This window comes from Brachyistius frenatus, unplaced genomic scaffold (assembly GCF_029030835.1).
Source record: "Brachyistius frenatus isolate BFR_SWC_R1_liver_20210118 unplaced genomic scaffold, ASM2903083v1 Contig_14, whole genome shotgun sequence".
NCBI lineage: Eukaryota > Metazoa > Chordata > Actinopteri > Embiotocidae > Brachyistius > Brachyistius frenatus.
This window is the reverse complement of record NW_027210613.1, coordinates 5757540-5779538: the sequence shown is the minus strand read 5'-3', so window position 1 is coordinate 5779538 and position 21999 is coordinate 5757540. Positions and strand designations below refer to the sequence as shown.

The 21999-nt window shown below is 43.0% G+C and overlaps 1 protein-coding gene across 3 annotated transcripts in view; it reads left to right on the top strand.

The window, feature by feature from the left end:
- Positions 1-1132: 1132 nt before the first annotated feature.
- Positions 1133-21999, top strand: part of LOC138617927 (transcription factor HIVEP3) — a 38812-nt gene continuing 17945 nt past the window's right edge. For 2 of the 3 annotated variants that reach the window (XM_069693303.1, XM_069693301.1), the window contains exons 1-2: positions 1133-1378; positions 21859-21904. The gene's annotated coding sequence lies outside the window, so the exon portion shown is untranslated. The remainder of the gene's footprint in view (positions 1379-21858; positions 21905-21999) is intronic. The other variant, XM_069693302.1, reaches the window with a different exon arrangement.

Here is a 21999-nt window from a genome sequence, read left to right as displayed (position 1 = left end):
GTCCCTGCACTTCTCTCACCATCTCCTGCTCTGTCTCTCACTTCCTCCCACTGTCTTTCTTTGCTCTTTATTCCTCTCCTCTTTTTCAACACCTCTCCTCACCACCCTCCCCTCCCACTTTTGCTTTCCCTTCGTTTCCTTCCTTTTCCTCTCTGCTGCAGCGCTGCTCTCAACACAGAGAACAAAGAGTTAGCGTACTGTATGCAGATGCACAGACAGCTCTGAAAATATGAAACACAAAAGAGTTCCCTGTGCTCAAATGCAGAAGACATGATATGTGACTTATTCTACGTCAGTTTCTCCTCTACTACGCATCACATGACAAGTGTACCTCAGTTATTGGATCTTATGATATCTGGGAGCAGCTTTATTCGTTCATGGGCTACTTGTACACCAGGACAGTGATGCTGGGTTTAAAGAGAAGGTGTACTGCCAGCCACCACCACCTGTGCGCACTGATGGTCAGCTGGCCTTTAGAGCTCCATTTGATCTACAAGGGACACCAAAGCGTGTTACAGTCAGATCTGTGTCTGTCAGTGACCTTTACTGTAGCCGATCCTCTTCACTCTCCCACTCGGGGTTCCTCAGGTGTGAGGAGGTCAGACAGACAGGGTCACGAGATCAGCAGGAAATGCACTCAGAGCAGAAGTGTGCCAAATGACTGCAAAAGCGCCACTGGCCCTTTAAGAGTTCACACTGTCATACAGGATAAGTTAATTGATTTGTGGCCTCATATAATGACATTCATAACATCTTTATTCAGTCTATGGGGTGATGACAGCACTACTTCAGGTAGACTATTAATTTGTGTGGTGTAGGAGGGACGTGTGTGTGTGTGTGTGTGTGTATGTGTGAGGTGGAAATGAAATAGGCTGTTGCTGAATCAATAAGAAATCGGAAGACGCACAGATCGGGAGCGCACGCCTGACACAATCAGTCACCAAAACTCATATTGTCATTGCAGGAGGCTGTCTGGCTAATTAGAATGAATAGCATTAACCAGGGGGCTGCCCCTTTCGACCAATGGCATTCTCCGCCACCTCATGATTATTGACGCGGCGGGCCCGGCGCGCCAGCCCACTGGTGGAGGCTGACAGGAGGGCGACGCCCACTGGACCTGCCGTGCGGGGTGGTGCGGAGCCGCGGAGTGTGGTTTGCGTAGGGCGAGATGTTGTTTTGTTGTGGCGATCAGCTGAATGTGGCATCGCTGTCCGGTCTGACACAGCAGTGGGAAGCACAACGAACCCCTCCGGCTCTCCCGCCACAGAAACGCGGGCATAGCGCAGCTGTATCCAGCGCATCGCAATCCAGGAAATGCGGACTTCTGGCCCTTTCGCTACGGGATAAATGGCTGCAGCGCCCGCACTGTAGCAAGCTGGTAAATATTAACCGAAATCTTATTGCCTGTTTGTTACTTAGTTTCGCTTGTGTTGCGGTGGTTGTCAGAGGGAGGAGTGATAGCCTACGGTGGGAAGTTGAGAGTAGATCCCACCCGTATTTCCACAGCCTTGAAGTTGAGTTGCCTGGATTTAGGCTACGTGTTGTAATGCTGAATGATTAAAGACGTGTTGCATGCAGTGGACCTCGGCAGCAGTCAGGTCAGGGGGATTTTGGGCACGCCAAACTACAGTGCGCGCAGCACTTTGAGCTGAAGTAGCGGCGGGGGCGCTGTACATCCAGCTGACAGCATACAGTACATGATTCGTCACGTACCTTCCTTACTTCACCCCGTTTATCCTTATTAACAAACCAGGTCAGGCGAGCAACAGCGGTGACTGACACACGCACGAATAAGAGATTCACGATCAAGACCGTGAAGTTATTTGTAATGGGCTGCACCAACACTTGCCAGATTTCTACAGGATGACATCATGCTTTTGTACTCTCTTGATTCGCTGTGATATGATAGATGAGTTGACCAAAAACAGGTTTATTTTCGCAGCTGTTCCCTGTGTTTCAAATTAAGTCCTTCTATTATTTAGTTTTATTGTTCCCACATAGGGTTCACCTTTACACTGCAAGGTACACTGCATACTGAAACAGTGAGCGACTGTGCCACTGTTGTCTCACTTGTTTACTATGCAAAATAGTCTTTTACATATGAACCCAGGAAGTAACAGTCATCTTGAGTATTCAACAGTCATGTTTTATCTATCTATCTATCTATCTATCTATCTATCTATCTATCTATCTATCTATCTATCTATCTATCTATCTATCTATCTATCTATCTATCTATCTATCTATCTATAATTAGAAGTTTTACATGAGGCAGTCTTTTGCATCTCTTCTCAGGAAGTCAGGTTTGGATAGCACTTGAAATGACTGACTCAGTCTGTTGATGAAGACCACAGGTTATGCATGCTGGAAGCTCTTAAACCAGGTGCTGCACATTTTTATAGAAGAGGAAATTCCTCATCAATGGAACCAGAGGAATGTGGATGTTAACAAAAAAAAACAATAGCACTACTAAAGCTGCAGTGTCCTTCTTGGTCCTTACAACACAAAAACCCAGTAAGGTGTCGGTCCATGGCGGTGAAGTTGGATATATGGAGAGGGGCCAATATGCAATTATTTCTTATTGAATCAGCACAAAGTGGCAGTGCTCCACTCCTGCCTGGATCAAGACCACTTGTGGTGCTGGCTGAAGAAAAGGCGCTAGCTCAGCAGGCACCGAAGGAGAGCACTGCTCCATTTCCTTCCAGTTCTAAGATTGTTTGACATCGTGAAGCTTTTATTTGAAAAATACCTGTGCCTAGAGATTACTGACACTTTTTTTTTTTAAAACCTGGAAGGGGATAACAGCTGCGAGTCAAGCTCACTCTTATGTTTTTATATTGCTGTAACTTGGCTGAAATGTCAGAGGGTGGCTTGTTAAGAATAATTACTGTGTTTTAAAGCTGGAAGTGAATGTGCTCTTATCCGTATAACTGCTTTTATACCTACCATTCAACATTTTACTGGTGCCAATTCATTACAAAAAGCTCTGGTATTCAGTATCGTAACTGCAGATTTGTGCAATGAGTTTGCTCTGGTACAATAAAAGGGCAACATAACTCTGTCAGCAGTAACACTGATCACTGAAGACCTCAGTCAGTTAGTTAGACAGGTTTGTGTGTGGCTATATCTCTCCCTGGCACAAATAAAGCTGGAGATGGAAACAGGCCATGTTTTTTTTTTGCCAATTAACACAGAAGCACTCAACACCTCATATACTGCATCTCTGCTTTCACACGCACACACAGACCCACACTCACCTGGCATACGCTCTCTGCTTCTCCAGCTCTCACCCACTGAGTCAGCCTTGCAGGTGGCGACATGTTGATTTAAATGCATGAAATGCCATCGGCACCAAGGGGGTCATGCGGAGCTCCTGCTCAGATCTTCAGACACAACTCCTACAGATAACAAGGTTTGATAACCACGGCAATGCTGGAGCAAAGGATCAGGGGATCAGCTGTTTTTTTTCTACTGCAAGACTGACAGTTTAGTCTGAACCCTTGATACGAAATGTTTAGGTGTTACGTGGACGTGGGATACCGAACTATACAAGCGGATTAGTTCGCAGTCTGTTCGGCTTCATGCTCCACTGTTAGCTTTACAGATTACGCAAAGTATTAAATTGCATGTATGAGCATGTTTAAGTTTTGTTTTCTTTGGGAGAGGGTTAGTTCTAGTTAGTTAGCTCTTATCATGCAAAACAAAAATTAATTAACACACCGACACACCCAGGCTGTAAAATCTTTGTGGCTGGTGGACACAACCTTTTCACGTCCCTGCTGCTGGGCATTAATCCTGTTCTCTGAAGCACCAGAGAAGAATAGAGCCACTGTAGTGCTGGGAGACCGGAGTGAACCAGGAACAAGACCTTGGATACACGCTCGTGCAAGCACACAGTGCAAAATGGAGGCCAGGACTGCCAGTCTGGCAACATCACAAATGCTCCACTAGCCTAATAATTTTATTGCAGGCATTCAGTTGTATTATAATGTAGCACATTCTGAACAGACCTTTTATCTTATTATTATCGTTATACAATCTTGTGGCTTCATCTCAGTGGCTCTGCTTTTGTATCTTTTGGGTCACTGCGTGTGTATGTGTATGTGTTTTGTAGATACAGTTGTCTATCAGTATCTGGCCTCCACTCGGCCTCTTGCCCAGGCCAGTGTGTTGGCTGCCCCTTCAAATGCAGATAGAGTTTCCTTCTGCTTGCCAGGGAGCAGAGTCTCTTCTGTAGATGTGTGTTAGTGTGGCTCCCGTGCATGTTCGCCCAGGTTATGTAATGTGGCCGATGATGTGCACGTACAGCCAGGCAGGCAGCGCAGGTTCCGCTGGAACAGAGGGGTAACTCATTCAAACAGTCCCCTCATAAGAATTAATCATTACCTACTTTGGCGCAGTTATATAGCCAAGTGGAATGTTAAAGGGTTTGCTGTTTGTAATGGCAATGCTCCCTCAAAAATAGGCCGCAACTTTATTACATCACAACAACTCCCAACTTTCTGTCGGGTCATATGCTATGCCATCCTCACTAGATTTATATTTTCTATTGTTCTCTTCTGTATATATTGTAATCTATCTGTTTTCTGCTTTTATCAACAATGAGGGCATTTTTGTGCACTTTTCCACAGTGGCCTGCATTGTGCAATAGTTATTGTTGTAGTGTGATTGTAAGCTTCTGTGCTGCACACCACAGGTATGTCTGGGAAGGGGTTGACCCGGATGTCACTGGTAGGGTGGGGAGAGGCTGATAACTGAAAGAAAAAAACACACACACACACACACACACACACACACACACACACACACACACACACACACACACACACACACACACACACACACACACACACACACACACACGCAGTGCAGTTATAGCTTTTCAATTAGCGAATATCCACATTTAGAGTTAAATGTCACTTCTTTTCAGGCATAGTCCTGTAAGGTCTTGTGTTGCGATGCGAGCCTCGTGTGTGTATAGATCAATGATGCAGGCGAGGTATTACATTTCACGACCAGATATCTCTTCCAAATCTTTCGCTTTCTCTGACTGAGTCCCAAGACACCCCGCTGACCACACCCCTCAACCCACAATGCATCTGCACAGATCACAATCTCCAAACGTCTGTTCACCACACTTATCTGTGTTCATTAAATAACACCTGCAAAGATAACTGGTGCCAGTCTTGTGACAGTACAGAGTCTACAGATATGCATATATACTGTGTGTGTGAAGGAGGAGAGGAAGAGACAGTACAGGAACTTTCCTAATGATATATCTCCTCTCCTCTCCTCTCCTCTCCTCTCCTCTCCTCTCCTCTCCTCTCCTCTCCTCTCCTCTCCTCTCCTCTCCTCCTTTGCCTCACTGTGTAAGTCATCCCTGCAGTAACAGCTAATGGGGATTCGAGGGGATTTCTGCTTTGCGGGTGGGTAAGAGGGCTTTGGTGGTGGTGGTGGTGGTGGTGGTGGTGGAGGGGGGGGGGGGGACCCTTCCAACCCTTCCGTGAATCTGCCGAGCAAATCAAGGCAGCAGGCAATGCTCCAGCACAATCCTCCCCAGCCATGTCACTGTCACTGAAGCAGAGAGGTTGAACTAACCCCCCGACTCTTTCCTTTAGCTGTCTTTAAAAGCCCTGTGAAATCTGTAGAGCCGCCTTCAGTAGGATCCAGATTTGTTTTGTCTGTCTCATGGTGCTGTCAGCTTGCTATGTACCATGTTCAGCCTTGAGGAACACTCTCTTACCTGGCGTGCCTTCATGCTATGAAGTGTGTTGGCTTGTGGGGAGCTCCGGGGTATCCTCCTCTTTATGTTTTGGGTCCATACGCTGCAGTGTTATCCTATAAATATAAATAATTGAATCGCAAAATGGTTTATACATGTTCTGAGTGTTGCACACATGCATGTGTATTTGTTATTTACCACAGAGTCTTTGTGGGCAAGCTGTTCCTTGGCATTGTCAGGTAAGGTCATATAAAGAACACCTCATTTTAGATGCTGTTAATTATGCGGGAGTGTGGTCGACTGCCATCAGTTGGGAAGGTCATTTGCTCCTCACCCCAAGAAAGGGCACAAAACTACAGATTTTGGTCTGTGTGTGTTTTGTGTTAGCAGGAGAGAACTGTTCATTTTTTTTGTGGATTTGCGATGCGTACTAATGCTGCGCTCTCATACTGTTTTGAGGTTAAAACTACCTTTAAAAGAGTTCGAGTTTTTGCAGTTGTCTTCCGTTTGATGTCAGTTCACCCTGCAAATGAGGCTGTATTTACACAAGATGTGTTTTTGTACACTCTCTGCATGTTTATATATATTCTGTAACTGTTTATCTGTAGCCTACAATGTTTTTGCTGATGCCTCCATATTGCAGCCTCTAAGCGAGGGCGTCTGTTTCACCTAATTGAAGGTCAATATTTGCATGAGCATTCCTACAGATAACTTTCCTGGCTTGATCTAGACAGAAAACTGGCTGCCACTGTACTTCCATAAAATCAGAGTGCCTGTCATCTTGGTCTAGCGCCACCAGACCTGTCTCTCTACACTGTATTTGTACTGTGCCTAAGCAAGAAAACAGTCTTTCATTGCAATTATTGCAACAGTTAGTAAAAAAAAAAAAAAAAGATTCCTCCAGGTTGTTTGATTTTGTGAAATCAGTCTGAATTATCTGGGGAGGGCCTAAACTTTGCAAAGCTCACCAGTTGTCTTGCTAAATATTTCTGGGGAATGAGTCTGAGAAACATTTTGCACATGGCTAATTAAATTCAGCAAACATGTGGAAATGTCCCTGTTTGATAGTACATTTTCAAATTGTATTACCAAGACAAGGACTTGGAAAGCAGCAAATATGACTGGAAGAGAGAAAAGACAAAAAGCAGAGTGAAATACTCGGGCTAATTCCAGTAGTCCACATCTTTTAGTCAGTCTAGTCGGAGTGACTGACCTGCGTCTAGAGCTGAAACAACTAGTCGAATAATCAAAAAGTAAATGGTAACTACTCTGGTTGTTGATTAATCATCTCATTTATCAAGCAAACTGTTTCGCAAACTACGCTTCCCCGTTTTAGAATTGTGTGTTTATTTTTTCTACTATAGGTATAAACTGATGTCCATCCATCTGTGTACAATGTGACACACCAGTATAACTTTGACAACATGCTCGTGTTTATAAGTCATCATTGTAAATATCCAGTCTGCAATTTGTGTAATTTGGTACTTAATTTCGGTTTCGGTCAGATAAGAACAGACACCAGTGGTGTATTGTAAAATATAAAACTTGAAAGTAGTCAGTAAAAGTGTAAAGTACATTATGTTTTGTTAAAGGAATTATATGTTTTCTTACAATTTTGTTTCATTTTTGTAGCCTTGATCGTTGATTCTATCAAATACATCAACATTAAATATCAAAGTCAGGTGAAGCTCTGAAGTAAGCCCACATGGGCAACAAACCCATGTTTTTCCAAATTTATTTGAAGAGGAAAACAAAGGCAAAAATAGTAAACATTCCCCACACTGTTCTTTGGAAACATTTATCACAGTTTCACAGAAGAATTATTCGTGACATTACAGGTGTTCTCCCTTTTGGTTGTGCCTCCAAATAAAGTGGCAGCTTGTCAGGCACATCGATCGGCTTGTTAACAACCTGATTGTCGGTTGTAAACTCGGCTCTTGTTTGTCACCTTATTTTTAGGAACAGAATGCTGCAGAGTTGCTGTTGGTTTGGTCCTTGAAACTAAGGTGACAAAGTGACAAAAAAAACAAAAAAACTGTCTGACTCCTACTGTATTACTGGTTTTAATATTAGTTTATCATTATGTTTTCCTGTGTCTGGATTTAAGATGGAACCTGTGTTTATTTTGGTGCCTGTCCAAATAGTCAAATAATCTTCCAGCCTCACACGCAAACAAAAGACACAGCTGTAGGTGAATCATCTCCACAATGCACTGCATTGAGTGTGTGTACTGTGAGTGTGCTGCTCAGCATGAATCCGTCTGTTAGAGAAGGTATGGATGACATTCTGTCACACTGTAGCTTCAACATCTCTTTCTTTTTACAATGCAGCGCTTATCTCCATGATCACATGGTATTTTTGAACAACATCGTCTGTGCCACGCTTTCTCGAGAAACTTGTGCACCCCATGAAGGGATCCCACCTTCCCACCCTCCCGCTTCTCGCCAGAGCAAAACCCCAGAGCTGCTGACACAGACTAATTGAGAAAGTAAACAGATGAGGAAAAAAACAACCTTGTGCCGCTCATGATAGGGCTACATGTTTATCTTCTGCTGCTGGATGTTAGAGCCAAGGTTTTCATCACCTTTCGGGGAGCCAAGATGGATGAGATGGGGAGGGTTGTGGTTGAAGTTGAGGAAAAAAGCAGAGTGAAGGTAAATAGTTGAGGCCAACACGTGAAACGCTGCATCCATCTTCCTATCCATCCATCTAACCGTTCCGTACCGTCCTGTCCTGTGCTGGGTTAAATGATCTGGAGCATGCCGTAGCACATATTCAGTTAGAGGCACATAATATAAAAATGTAATTACCTGTGTATTGTAAATCATGTTATAATTTAGGATTTGCAGCCCGAACAAAAAGGACTGTAACAGACATGGGAGCATTTGTTTTGGGTAAAAAAGATGGCGAATGCTGCAGGAAGCTCTTCCTCAGTCTGAGGTGTTACAGTAGTTTTTTATTATGTAATCCGAGCGTCCTCAACAACCTCAAACAGTCAGCAGTCCCAGTGTTTGCACCCAGGTGGACCCCCACCTCCTCCCTTTTCTCCCTCCAGATTTGCACTGTCAGCACAATGCTCGGGAGCAACCCCAGCTTTGTCACTGCAGACTTTGATTTTTTTTTTTTTTTATCAACACTCTGCAACTCTAATAGCTTAATGGCACTGCTCTCGTCCTCTGAGGACCCGCGTCTTGATCTACGGTGTCAGCTGATTGACAGGTTTCTGAGCCAGTGAATATAGGCTATTGGAGGGGGGCGAAGGAGGAAGTGTGGCAGGAGGGACACGTTGTGCTCCTGTTGCATCCCTGGCTCAGGGCTGGATGCCATTTTTCACTCTGACACCTGCACCCATAGGGAGACCAGGGGCTGCATGGCTGGTAGCATGTGACCAGCTGAAGAGACAGAGGGCTCAGCTCCCCTGACGTCTTTTCTCCTTGTTCTCCAGGACCCTCTGTCTTTCGTTCTCTGTCTCATGAGCCCCCAAGTAGTAGCATGTGCTATCTGAGAGGCAGATTAGAATTCTTTGTGCGTACAGTTTTTGGAGTGGCGGGGCTGGATTCCCACTCACTGCCCCTGAGTAGGGTGTCCATTACAGTGGGAGTGCCTAAATTACACAGAAGAGGGAGATCAGGAGAAACCCCAGCGAGAGTTTTGGAGAGAGGGAGGACAGGGGGTTGGAGGGTGTAGAGCAGAGAAATCAATTTGTCTTTGAGCAAAAGAGAGTGACACACACACACACACACACACACACACACACACACACACACACACACACACACACACACACACACACACACACAGACACAATCTTCTGTGTGAGGGGATGATTTCCAATTGGCTTTATAACAAGCAGTGTACTAAGATTGTAGCTCTTGAGTTAACATCCTGAGCTAGATTCAATGTTAGATATTTTTTTTGTCAGGGTGAAAGTATAATGTTTCTTTGTCAGCCTGGTACACACACACACACACACACACACACACACACACACACACACACACACACACACACACACACACACACACACACACACACACACACACACACACACACACACACACACACACACACACACACACACACACACACACACACACACACACACACACACACACACACACACACACACACACACACACACACACACACACACACACACACACACACACACACACACACACACACAGATGTATGATCTGTCATGGTCTTGTGAGAGCGAGCTGTCCCCGTTGCTTGGCCAGCAACAGTCTTTCTTTCATTGGTCATAGTGTGTTTTTCATTCCATATGGAGAGAAGTTAGACTGAAAATGGTCACAAATGTGTATTAGATGATCTACACATGAAAAATAGGATTTAACATTTTGTCTGTTTTGGTCCACTCACACATACAGCACCAAGCAATTGTTATGACTATGCAAATGTATGCACAAATGATTGTACACATTTGAAAATTATTTGTCACTTGTAAATCATGTGAAAAGCATTTGTGTCAATTTTGAGTCTAATTTGTCATGTTATCAGCGTTACAGATAGACAAGTCATAGCTTAGTTTTCATTGTATTGACTGGGTTGAAATGTTGTTTTTCTTAAATTTTTTGTTTGAACATTTTCTTTAGTTGCTCAAGAAGTGCAACCACAGAACTCCGTTTGCTTTGTAGAGAGTATGTGTTTCATCCCATCAATCCATGTAATTCACTGTTTATTGCTTTTCTCTGTAGCTACAGTGTTATCAGATTATCCTCAGTTCAGTTTTTCACGGTGAATAGCATCTTACATTGTATTATGCCTCTTATTTGCCAAGTCTTTACAACTTTTGTCTGTGTGTCATCAAACAAGCCTGTACAAAGATGTTATCCTGAAAAAGCCGAGGAAGTCCTGTAGCCTCTATGCGCTATGTAATGGCAGTAAATTTTAGCCACGTTAGGGAGTGGCTCAGTGGACGGCAGTGTGATCCTCTCAGTTGGCTGCTCAGTCACTTTAGTCCAGATTTAAGTATATCTATTTGATGAAAGACCAAGTGCCGCCATATGCGATTGATATTTTTGCTTTGGAGTAAAATATGTTAACATCCATTGGGTGGATAGCAAAGGAATTCTTCACATATATTCATGTCCCCTTTGGATAGGTTGTCATAACATTGGTGATCCCCAAATAACTTGAAGTTTGCTAACATGGTTGTAGTAGACTGTTACTGTTAAAATACTTCTTCAGTTACTCATTAAATTTGTTTTTCACAAAATAAATGTATCCACAAGGTTCATTAACTTTGTCTGTTTGAAAAATAACACCTTCTATAGTAGCAGCTCAACACTGGTGATGGTCCAGTATTTTTCCAATATTATATAAGCAGAGCTAATCAAATTCAACAAACCCTTGTTTTACACTAATTTAACCCTCAAACAGAAGAGAAGTTTATGCTGGTTAATCATTTACTTTGTAGAGCTTTGAAATGACGTTTCTTTCAACCAAACACCTATTAAGACTTACCTGACCATGATGAGTAAAATTAAAACTGTGGGCTGGCAACATCAGGTCTGCCCAGGCTTAACTAATGTGACTTTGTTTGTGTATGTGTCACTTTGTGTTTTGGGCATGTGAATATATGCATCTGCATTGTACAGCATAGAGTATGTGTGTCTGACCAGAAAATCCGGGAAGTGTTATCATTAAATCTGAATCAGTCCTGTTCCTTTTCTCCATTTTCTAAAATCACAAACTGCAGCTGTGGAGCTCATTCTTTCCCTCCTTCACTTTGTTGCATTTGTTCAGATACTGTTTAACTTTGACGGTATGCACAGTTTGAGTTTTTTGTAGTCAGCCTGCTTCAGTTAATGAAAGTTATCCTACTTGCGGGTCGGCAGATTCGATTTTCTTGGTTTGTAGATTAGATTTTCCCTCTCAGCTTAGCTGCTAACTGGAGGGCACATCTTGCAATTTGTTTAGATTTTGTGGGTTCAGGCTTATGACTTCCTCATCAGCTTTTTACATGGTCTCTAAACAAGTTTTTATCCTTCTAGAAAATTCAGTTTGCAGTCCATTTGTTGTAGAGTTTGCTGAAGTACTTGGGCTGCTGTAGCTGTTTCATTTCTTCACCTCTTCACTGAGGACACTTGTATTGGAAGTGACATGCTTGATGACCAAATGTGTTTAGTGTGACGGGTCCAGATACCATCAATGACATGGTCTTAAACAGGAAAATTGGATTGCACAGTGTTTTACTGTTTTTTGTAGTTATTTCCCCAATCTTAGCTTGATGCAAAGCACCACCCAGCTTTTAGTGATGTCAAAAACAATAACCTTCTACCATTTCATCAACCCTCGTTGTGGGTGCAGCTGCTCTCCGAACGTAACTTCCTAAAATATTTGTGGAGAACTTGGGAACTTTGTTTTGAAATAGATTTTCTCCCTGTCAAAACTGACTGAACTAGTCTGAATCTGCTGAACAAAAAAATACAGCTGACAAGCAAAGCTCCCTTATTGGTCAGCTTTTGTGGAAATGAATATTCCTTGAATGTATAATCATATAATGCATACACTGTGTATAATTGTATTAGGAAAATTGAATAATTTGATACCTAAAGAAAGAAAGTCAGTTGCTTTGTTCTAAATGATCTACCTTGGGACTAACACTCACTATTTTGCAAGTGTGTTCATACTGTAAAGTATGGAAACATGCACCTCAAATTGTTGTTACATGTGCAAACAGTGTGGTTTCAGTTCCCATCAGTTTACTCTTATAGGAAAGCAAAAAAAGTGGCATTATGTCTAAAGACTTGACTCCTGGCTGTGTTAGAATTTACAACACCCAGGTATAGCTTCTACAGGCTATATGAGAAATAAATTGACGTACCTTTTCATTTTCTACATATCAAAAACAGCTCCAAGTCAAATCTGTGGCAAATTCATGTTTTATGAATTTGGAGAATTTGTATTGTGTGTGTGTCGCAGAGATCCATAAAAGAGGAGCACTTTCTAGGCACAGCTAAATCAGCTGGAGCAGGGTGATTTGAAGCCCGATGACCACAGAGGCAGTGAATTTATAGCATGAAAACTTTTGAAATCCTATCAACAGAAATTAAACGGTGTCAAAAAAAACCTGCCATGGGATGCATAACAGGGTGTTCCTGTTCTGAGCATCTCAAGGATACAAATGCTCTCCCACAGAGAAATGAAAACAATTCAGTTTGTTGTCACATGAAAACCCAGGTTGATCTTACATATAGGCGACTTTTCAGGTTTAGTTTTCTTTTCCTTAAAGAAGTAGTTTGACAGTTTGGAGAAATTCTCTTATTTGCATTCTGGTGGAGAGTTAGAGAAGACGATTAATACCACTTAAATATATGTCCAATACAGTAGGCAGCCCGCTAGCTTGGTTTAGCACAAATGCTAGAAACATTAGGAAACAGGTAGCGTGTGACACTGAGCGCCACCTCTCAGGTGTCATCTAGTTACTTCCCTGGGTGCTGCGCGCAGGCTTTCCTATCATCCATTGATCACCAGGAACATTCAGACCATCTTGCTTCATTTCTCACTGCAGTCATAATAGTCTATGCTGCATCACAGCTTCACCTCTGCACCGCCCTACTGCCACCAGTGTCAAGGTCTTGTCCATGGTACCTTGGGGAGGGATCTCTGATTGGTTGCTATTTATAGGGTTCTATCCCTTATACATCCATCTAATCTATGAGCTCAAAAAAGCTTCTGCAACTGGTCAACTCCTGTCGTTTCTTTAAAAGAGTCGACATTTCAATTGAAGTATCTTTTTTTTTCTTATACTGAGAGGTAAACAAACCAAGCTGTGTCCGGCCATTGGTGTCTTCCAAATTCTCCATGGAAACTCACATTAACCATGCTCCTCTGTTACTTATCATGTTGCTGTGTTCAATTTCTATGCTGCATAATCTACTGTGACTACCTGCATTGAAACAGTTAGATGTGAGAGGCTGAGCTGATTTGCAATTTTGCTTTTCTGAACTGTGTCAAGTGGCTCATTTAGTTTGAAAACAATAGTATATAGAAGTGAAAAGACCAGACTTATCTGAGAAATATTTTCCTCACACAAGGAAAATGAAACGATAGTTGACGGGCAGCTTGTTTGAGATTGTGGTGAGTACAGGTAATTTCTGTTTAGCATAGTATTAAATTAATGAGCATGTGGTCACAGATGTGCATTTTTCACAGCCAGTTCAAACAGGTCTCATTGAATGAGAACTGATAACTGGAGCTTTCTCCTCTATAATGGCTAATTTGCTTCATCATGCAACTGCTTGATACTCAATCTGCGGTCGTGAGGTCATGTACCTCAGGTAACAGTTAGACTGAAATATTAGCTAGTAACCTCGCTGGACAGAAAGCTCTTACAGTAAACACTCCTGATGAGGAAACATTCGCAGCGGTAACATAATGATCCACTGTGTTTATATCAATACAGAGAGGCCAGTGAAGCCTGGCTTAGGGCATGTTCAGAGACGGCGCTTCAACCTGTATTGGATGACAAATCAGCTGTACGTAACCAGGCAAGACCTAACAGGAAATCAATGTATCCAGCCACCTATCCTACATCAATACAATGTCTTACTTTGTTCTCCATAAGCCTGTTCATCTTGCTGTCTTGCTCTCCTTTCCTTCTCTGTTTTCTCGCTCTGTCTTTGCAGTGTGCTTCTTTGAAAACACTCTGCACACAGCATCTCTATTTTAAGGGCATCTTTGTTTCTCTGCTTTGTATTCAAATGATCAGGCTTACAGGCAGGAGGATGCAGCTCTGAAGACGAGTGGGATGGTGGGAGAGCAGGGAGGAGAGGTGGCGAGTTCGGCTTTTGGAGTCAGATTTCTCCTAAACCAGATCTTTACGTGGCGATGACAGCTGGAGGAATGCACTGCTAATTCCCCTAACGCAGGTCACGTGACCTTTGGGCTCGATTACCTTTCAGAGCAATTTGAACAGTTTGGGTGGTCAGGGCAGAGAAAAATGTTCATCCGTAACAAGTGTGTCGTTTACACTATGATTGTGAAGCAGTGTGTATTTGCAGTAATATGGGTTATAATACCATACCCTGAAACCAGACAGTTTGGTTGTGTGTGGCCTTCCCTTGTGGCCAGACCAGACTGCACCTCCCAGGAACGATGAGTGCAGCCAGTGGTACATTTCTGTGTGTCTGGTAATGCAAAGTGGGCCAGTTGGTTTGCGGTACATTGGTCCATGTTTGACTCAGATCATGGTCACATGGAGGTTCTCCATAGTTTTACTCTTGGGATAAAATGTTTTTCTTACAGCAAATAATCTCCACTTGCCGCAGAGGTAAATTTACGTTTATTTGAGTTTGCTTGAAAACATCTACTCTCATCTTGACGTCGTAATCCTTAGACCAGAGGTCTTCAACAGGGGGTCCGCGACCCTTAGGGGGTCCGCGTAGGTACTGCAGGGGGTCCTGAAATTTTTGGTTGATTAGATCATTTTTCCTATTTTTTTTCCCCACCAATTTAAATGTCTTTAAATACACATTAACATGAATCCAACATATTGTAGCGAATGGATAAATAGAGGCAGAAGATGTTATCTTTCAGTCAGAAATGCACACATTCAGCGGCACACAGGAGCTCTCAAGCTTGGGCACCGGTTCACTCACAGCGCGAGACTAGCCTGGACCTTCCTCCAAGCCTCCTGCACTCCTCCAGTTTAATATAAAACACAATTTTATACAATATATATAGTAGGGGGTCCCTGCTCCATCTCTTTATCAGTTTGCAGGTCCTTGGCCTGAAAATGCCTTAAACCTTGTATTTACAGTACAGTGAAATCTTTATTGTTGTTGTTGTTGTTGTTGTTGTTGTTTCTGCTGTTGACAGCTGTTACTGTAAAGATAAGATGAGCACAGTGAAAACAGCATGATGATTTAACATGTTTGGTCTCATTAAATCTCCAGAAGATCCATCTTCAATCCAGCCAGTGTTATCTGTATCTTATTATTGTTGTCACTGAGTATTTTAGAAAAACACCAAAAACCCAGTGTACGCATGGATTGAGAAACCTTCATGTTGCATACACAAGTATTTGCGTATTCTGCTGATTCATTATTTCACAACTCCACGCAAACACACATATTTACTAAAGCCATGTTTGAGTTTTTGTCTTGATTGCCGTGTGTGATTGATGAGTGGTCTTATTCAGCCCTGCAGCGGCAGACTCCAGATATAGAGGCCGAGCACCACACTTACATTTGGCAGCATTTTCAAAAGATGTTCTCAGACGTCAGATACAGTAGGGTGACTACCATTAGTTGGAGCCGTGCACCGAAGACATGAAATGGCCACATACAAGAGGCTCCTCTCTCTACGTCTCTGCCTTTCTCCTACGCATTTCCATACGCTGTTTTTCTGTTCGTTCTTGTTATTCTCTGTCTCACACTCTCCCAAACACATGCACTCACACACACCTCCACTCTCAGAGAAACAAACACACAAACAGACGGGTTATTGCACATGGCGTTTGTATACAAGTGCATCGGGTTTGAAGGACGACTGACGAAGTGTTGATGCGTCAGGAGAGTCTCTGTTGACGGGCCACTAATGCAGCGTGGCACCAAGCAGAATGGGCAGCAGAGGCTCACAGCGGAGGAGGGAGCGTAAACTGTAAACCGACACTTAGGCTGAATGGACTTGTTTGTCACTGTGGGTAGCAATTACTTGGCCTGGCCCGGCTTTGAGTAAACTCCCTGATCAGAAGGATGCCCATCAGCCAAGGCGGGAGAGGAAGGCAGGACCGGACGCCGTGTTGATACGTCCTGCGTCCTGGTCCTCGTGTTTGAACACACTCAGGTTGAGCTTCCACCTGTTGACTCTTCCCTCGTGTCTCTGTTTGTGCAAGCAGCGGTGAAAGCAGCTCCAGCTTAAAGGCTTGAATTAACATTGTGACAGGTTAGCGAGATGTGCAGATCAGGCATGGTGCCCGGTCATGCGCAGAGTTAGCAGTGCTACGTTGTACCTGCTGCAGCTTCTTCACACAGGATGCAGCACTGCAGCTGCAAAAAGAGGAATTAGCTCAGGCTTTCCCATCACAGGGGATTAATCCACTTGAGTGACTTCAAAGAAAAATAGACAACTTTAGCGAAAACAAAAATAACTGAAATGATTGCTGTCATATAATTAAAAAACTTTGTGGGACTCCATGAATACACAAAGTTGGCATTAACCAGCATGTAGCGGCAGATCTCAAATTTAATATAGAGAAATTACAGAAACAAGCATGTTTTCATTGCTAGATAATCTCAAAACTTTCTAAATATTTTACGCTTTCATTTGAGAATTGTCATCATATAGTTTTATTACCACAGCTGCGTACTTCTCCCATCTCCGTTCAATTAACTGAAGACCTTTATCTCATCATAGGTTTGCCTCAAGCGTTTCGTTTCTGTTCGCACATTGATTGAGAGAGCAAACATAAAGCAGCCGACTGTGAACGGTGGGTACAGTAAGCTGCGTGGGAGAATGTGCTCCGTGATCTCGATGTCCACGCATCAGTGAAACTTGTGGGCACAGGGAGGACAGCTTTTGAAAATGTCAGTTCCTCTTTCTATATTTAACCCCCTCCCCTCCCTCCCGTCCTCCTTCCCCTCCAGCTTTTACACTATTATTTCATTTGCACACTGTGCACCCATGCTGTGTTTTGACGTATGGTGTCGAGATGTCCAAAGATAGGTGAAGTTTCTTTGACAGACACTCCTGTTACAGTAACTCCTTTTAAGGCCCCCGAGTCGCTTTTTCATCGCTGCTGTCCCTAATGTAATTGTTGCTTGTCAGAAGACCAGTTTTCCTTTGAGGTACAAATCAAAACCTTCTTTTAGAGACTTAAACAGTATAACTGTTATAGCTGGGTTTACCCTAGCGTCATAAATTGCTAATGATAGATTACCTCTGTGTATAATATCACTTACCAATGAAGGCTTTTACTCAGGGCCAAGCTACTTTCCATAATCATTACCCGCAGCAACCCTGGAGACATGATTTCCTGGTAGCCTTCCTCATATTATAAAGTTTACTTTGCTGCATGACAGTGATGCTTATTAATGCTCCAGCACCATGGAAAAGATAATGAGTGTGTTCTGTGGCTAAAATTGAGAACTCGATAGGGAAAGAGTGCAAAGAGGGAGTCGTGCAATTTTCTGTGTCTCAGAAATTGTGAGGAATAGACAAAAAGAGAAGCAGAGAAGCCCCTTAAGATTAAAACAGACTGATGTGCTGAGTGAAACAGAGGGTGGCCAGTCTGTCAGTGTTTTACAGGATCAGATATCTCATCAGTTGAGGGTACATATCGATTGGCATCAACAAAAGACTAGAAGCTCAACTCCATTAGCTGGCTGGTTGGTTGCATGTTACACGAGCTCTGGCCTATTTTGTTTGATCAGGTTTATAAGTTTGTTTTGAGGCACTTCTAGGACAAAATATGAACAACAATTGTGCATAAAGTTAGCACCACTTGTTTCACATTATTATCCTGTCTTATTCTTTGATTAGATAGTTATTATATTTATTATTAAACCATCCCTTTTCTTCAGCAGCTTGATGCTACATTATCTGCTGCTTACATACATACATAAAAACCTCCAACTAAATTGCACGTGGTCAAGTTGCATATTGGTGGTAATGTAAGCGGCAGATTTTGTAAAGGTAAAAGAATGCATATAATAAATAAAAGCTATGTCTGGCTGTCTCATTGATTTATATATTTTTAGCTGTATTCCCAGTACAACAATATTGAAAGAGTGCAATACTTAACTGGACAACTCTTCTAAGGTGCCAGTTTACTTCAACAGAAGTGCTTGTTGGATGGTCCAACGGTTTCTGCAGCATCCGCTGCCCACACCTTAACCCAAGTCAGAATGGGGAGCTGCGTAACTTCTGTAACTTTGACACCGGCTTCACACCGTCATCACACAGCTGTGCGACAGCAAGAAAACAGCCCAGATTTGAAGTTCTCTCTTTTCTGGAACGTTATGTGCGTACGAGTACCATTGTACCAATGCCCTCCAGGAGAGGCTGTCTGAATATGAGTGCCACAATTCCCATATTTAAACAATGTTTTACTGTCACCCCTCTCTACGACAACAAGTTTTTCACCAGATCTAAAGTGCAGTCATTTGGAACAACTACAAGCTAAAGATAGGTCATACAAACTTTAGAGCATCCCTCAACCTTTAGCCTTCTATACTTCTCCTTTGATAAGGTATGTGCTGATTTAAAACAAATTGAGTTAATTTTATGTTGCATTATATTGCTTACTGAATGTCTGTTCGTGTTTAGCGATGGACATTATCTGATGCATTTTAAACTTTGGTTTACTTTACCCGTTTACCGTATTTAATGGGGTTTTTTTTTTCAGAAAAACATTTACAGTGAGCAAAGAAAGGTCCTAAAAAATATGACTACATATGACCCTAACTGAAATTGTTCTCTGATCTGGTCATACTGTTTACTTGTGCCCTCCAGTCATAGACTGCTGACAGATGTTTCACTTCTCATGGTCTTTTTTCAGAGAAAAGTGCTGAGGTTAAACTTTATGTTACACAAGGTGTATTTAAGATTTATGCAAGTTCATGAGGTGGACGGTGAGAATGAAGTGACACAATTGTTACATTTAATTGAGTAATGACCGGATTTAGTGTTTCGACATCCCGTTTCCAGAAGGCCATCACAGCCACACAACTCATTTGGATGTCTCCTTTGCCCTCAGTTTTTTTTTCTTTCCAAATACATGCAAACAGGTAGAGCAATACAGAGCCACAGTGGCTTTTATACACAAGGTAGGCTCCCTCTTTAAATGGATTTTGTTTCTATCATAATACCACAGTCATATGCAAAGAGGGGGTCAGTTTACTGGAAGACCACATGTCTGAAATAATCTACCCTCAGAACAGAGAGAACCCTCTCTGAATAGTCCCATATTTGCCCATTTTACTGCCTGTGTCTGCAGTTTACAGGGTGAAAGTCCAAAAATATGTCATCTGTATGGTACTCTGTAAATGCGCAAACCACTCATTTAGTCTAAATTACAGTCTGTGGCTGCTCCAAAAGAGACCAAAGTTTCTTATAAAGCATGATGTTTGCGTTTTAGGTGTTGCTTGTCTTGGTATTATATTATATATGAAGGTGTGTGCAATACATTGGCTCATGTGACATACCACAGGGGAGGCCTTGTTTCCATTTACTGTAAATGAAAACAATTTTGCATACTGTAAGTCTGACAGGTTTTGGGCCAGTGGGTAGCATATGGTTATTGTTTATTATATACGGTGGCACTGAGATGCAAAACACAACAACAGAAGAAAATGCAACAACCCCCCCAAAAAACCTGTGGTCCTGAGGTGCAAAACACAAAAATAAAAATAAAACACAACCACAAAAATGAGCAGCCCTGAAGTGCAAAGCGCAAATACAAAACGAAAAAACACAACAACAATAAGGAGCAGTCCTGAAGTACAACTTGCAGCCCAAAATATGATCTGCCTATCTGCTGCCCAGTCTCTGGCCTTGATAATCGTTACGTCTGTGTAGAGCAACTTTCCCGTCAATCATCGCCACAGTGGCAGTTTTGTTCCCGGGCCTCTGCCCTCCCTCCGCACCTTCCCCTCAGAACCCCACAGTCTGAGGAACAGAGGACAAAGGGATGACGGATGGGTGAAGGTCCCTCACAGGGAAGTACAGTATAGAAGGTGCGTGCTGTAAAGGGTGACAATGAGCACATTCAGGCAGACACAATACAACGCCTAGGCCAGCGAAGGCAGCAGCCTGTGATAGTAGCTCAGCATCAGGCCAGCACAGTCGCGTACAGCAGTCGGCCATCAGCAGCAGTGAGCCAGGGGTAATCACCAAGTCCTGAACAACACTCCTATTGACTGGGACCAAATAAAACAAGAGAGGAAATGCAAAGCAGAGGATGTAAAATAGAGGACATGTGGACAATTCATGGGAAAGAAGTGAAGAGAACAAAGATATTTGAAAAAGATGGCAAACAAGCAGGCATGTGGAAGACAAAGCTGAGAAGAAAAACAAAACAGAAATATAGGGAACAATTAGAGTAGCAGAGAATCATCTTTTCCTTTTGACTCATCCCTTCATCTGTCTTTGAATCCCACCAGGCCACCACGTGTTGCTGGACTGTATGGATCCATGTTCTCTCTGCCTGCCTTCTGATCAGTAGCCCAGCCATCCGCTCATTCTCTGTGCCGGCTCGTCGCTGTGTGAGTGTGTTTATTTTAGAAAGTGTGACTCATACTTCCTGCACTCTGCCAGTGAGGCAAAGCTCTATGGAACAGCAGGACCTCCGTTCATTCTCAATTCTCTCTTTCTCTTTCTGTTTCTCTCCCTCTCTCTCTCTCTGGAATTGCACTGCTGATAGGCCTAACCAGAGTTCTGCGTAATGCGGGGGCTTGCTTGAATGGATGCCACTCTGGAATTCATTTACAGATGCAGCACAATGGCACTCTGGCTGTAGCTGGAGGATTTAAGGATTTACGTAAAGGAGTCATGTTTCTGTAGGCAAAGGCTTCGTCACTTAGGAGGAAGGCTGTGGTGTTTTTTTTTTCTATCTCTTACCACTACAATGAGATGATTTATGCTGATAAGGAGGTGATAATTGCAAGGAATCGCCTGCAGGGTTCTGTGTTGCGAGGGAAAACCCCATGTAAGACCTGTTTGTAATCCTGTCTGTCGGCAGTGTGTCACAGCCGCTGAATGTGTTCGAGTTAAAGAAACAGCAGCAGACAATCCTGGCCTGAATGTGTGGGTGTATAGTTTCGGTTTAACTGTCCTAGTGTGTTGTACACTTAGGTTAAACTGGAACCAAGAAACATGGCAATCGATGATGCGGTTTTAGAGATGATGTGATTTTTTTTTTTTAGATACCACAGGAGTACAGTCGCTTTTGGTGTCTTCTTGCTACGTGATTTTTCTTTTCCTCCCCTCACATTTGTACAGTGGAAACATTAATTTACTGTCTTCCTCTGTCCCTCTTTCTTCATCACTCCTTTTTTTCGCCTCACCCCCAGCCTTTCTCTCGCTTTTGCTCTCCCTCTCTCAGCAACACACCCACTCAAACAGTCATATCCGCTCTCACTCTCTGGCTCTCCCTGCTTGTCTCACAGTGCCTGTGAAGAGTCTCTGAGGGGGAAGACCAGACTGCTCTGTCAGGTAATCTAAACTCTGTCTGTTTGTCTCTCTCTCTCTCTCTCTCTCTCTCTCTCTCTCTCTCTCTCTCTGCACCCCACTCACACTCTGTCTTCCTC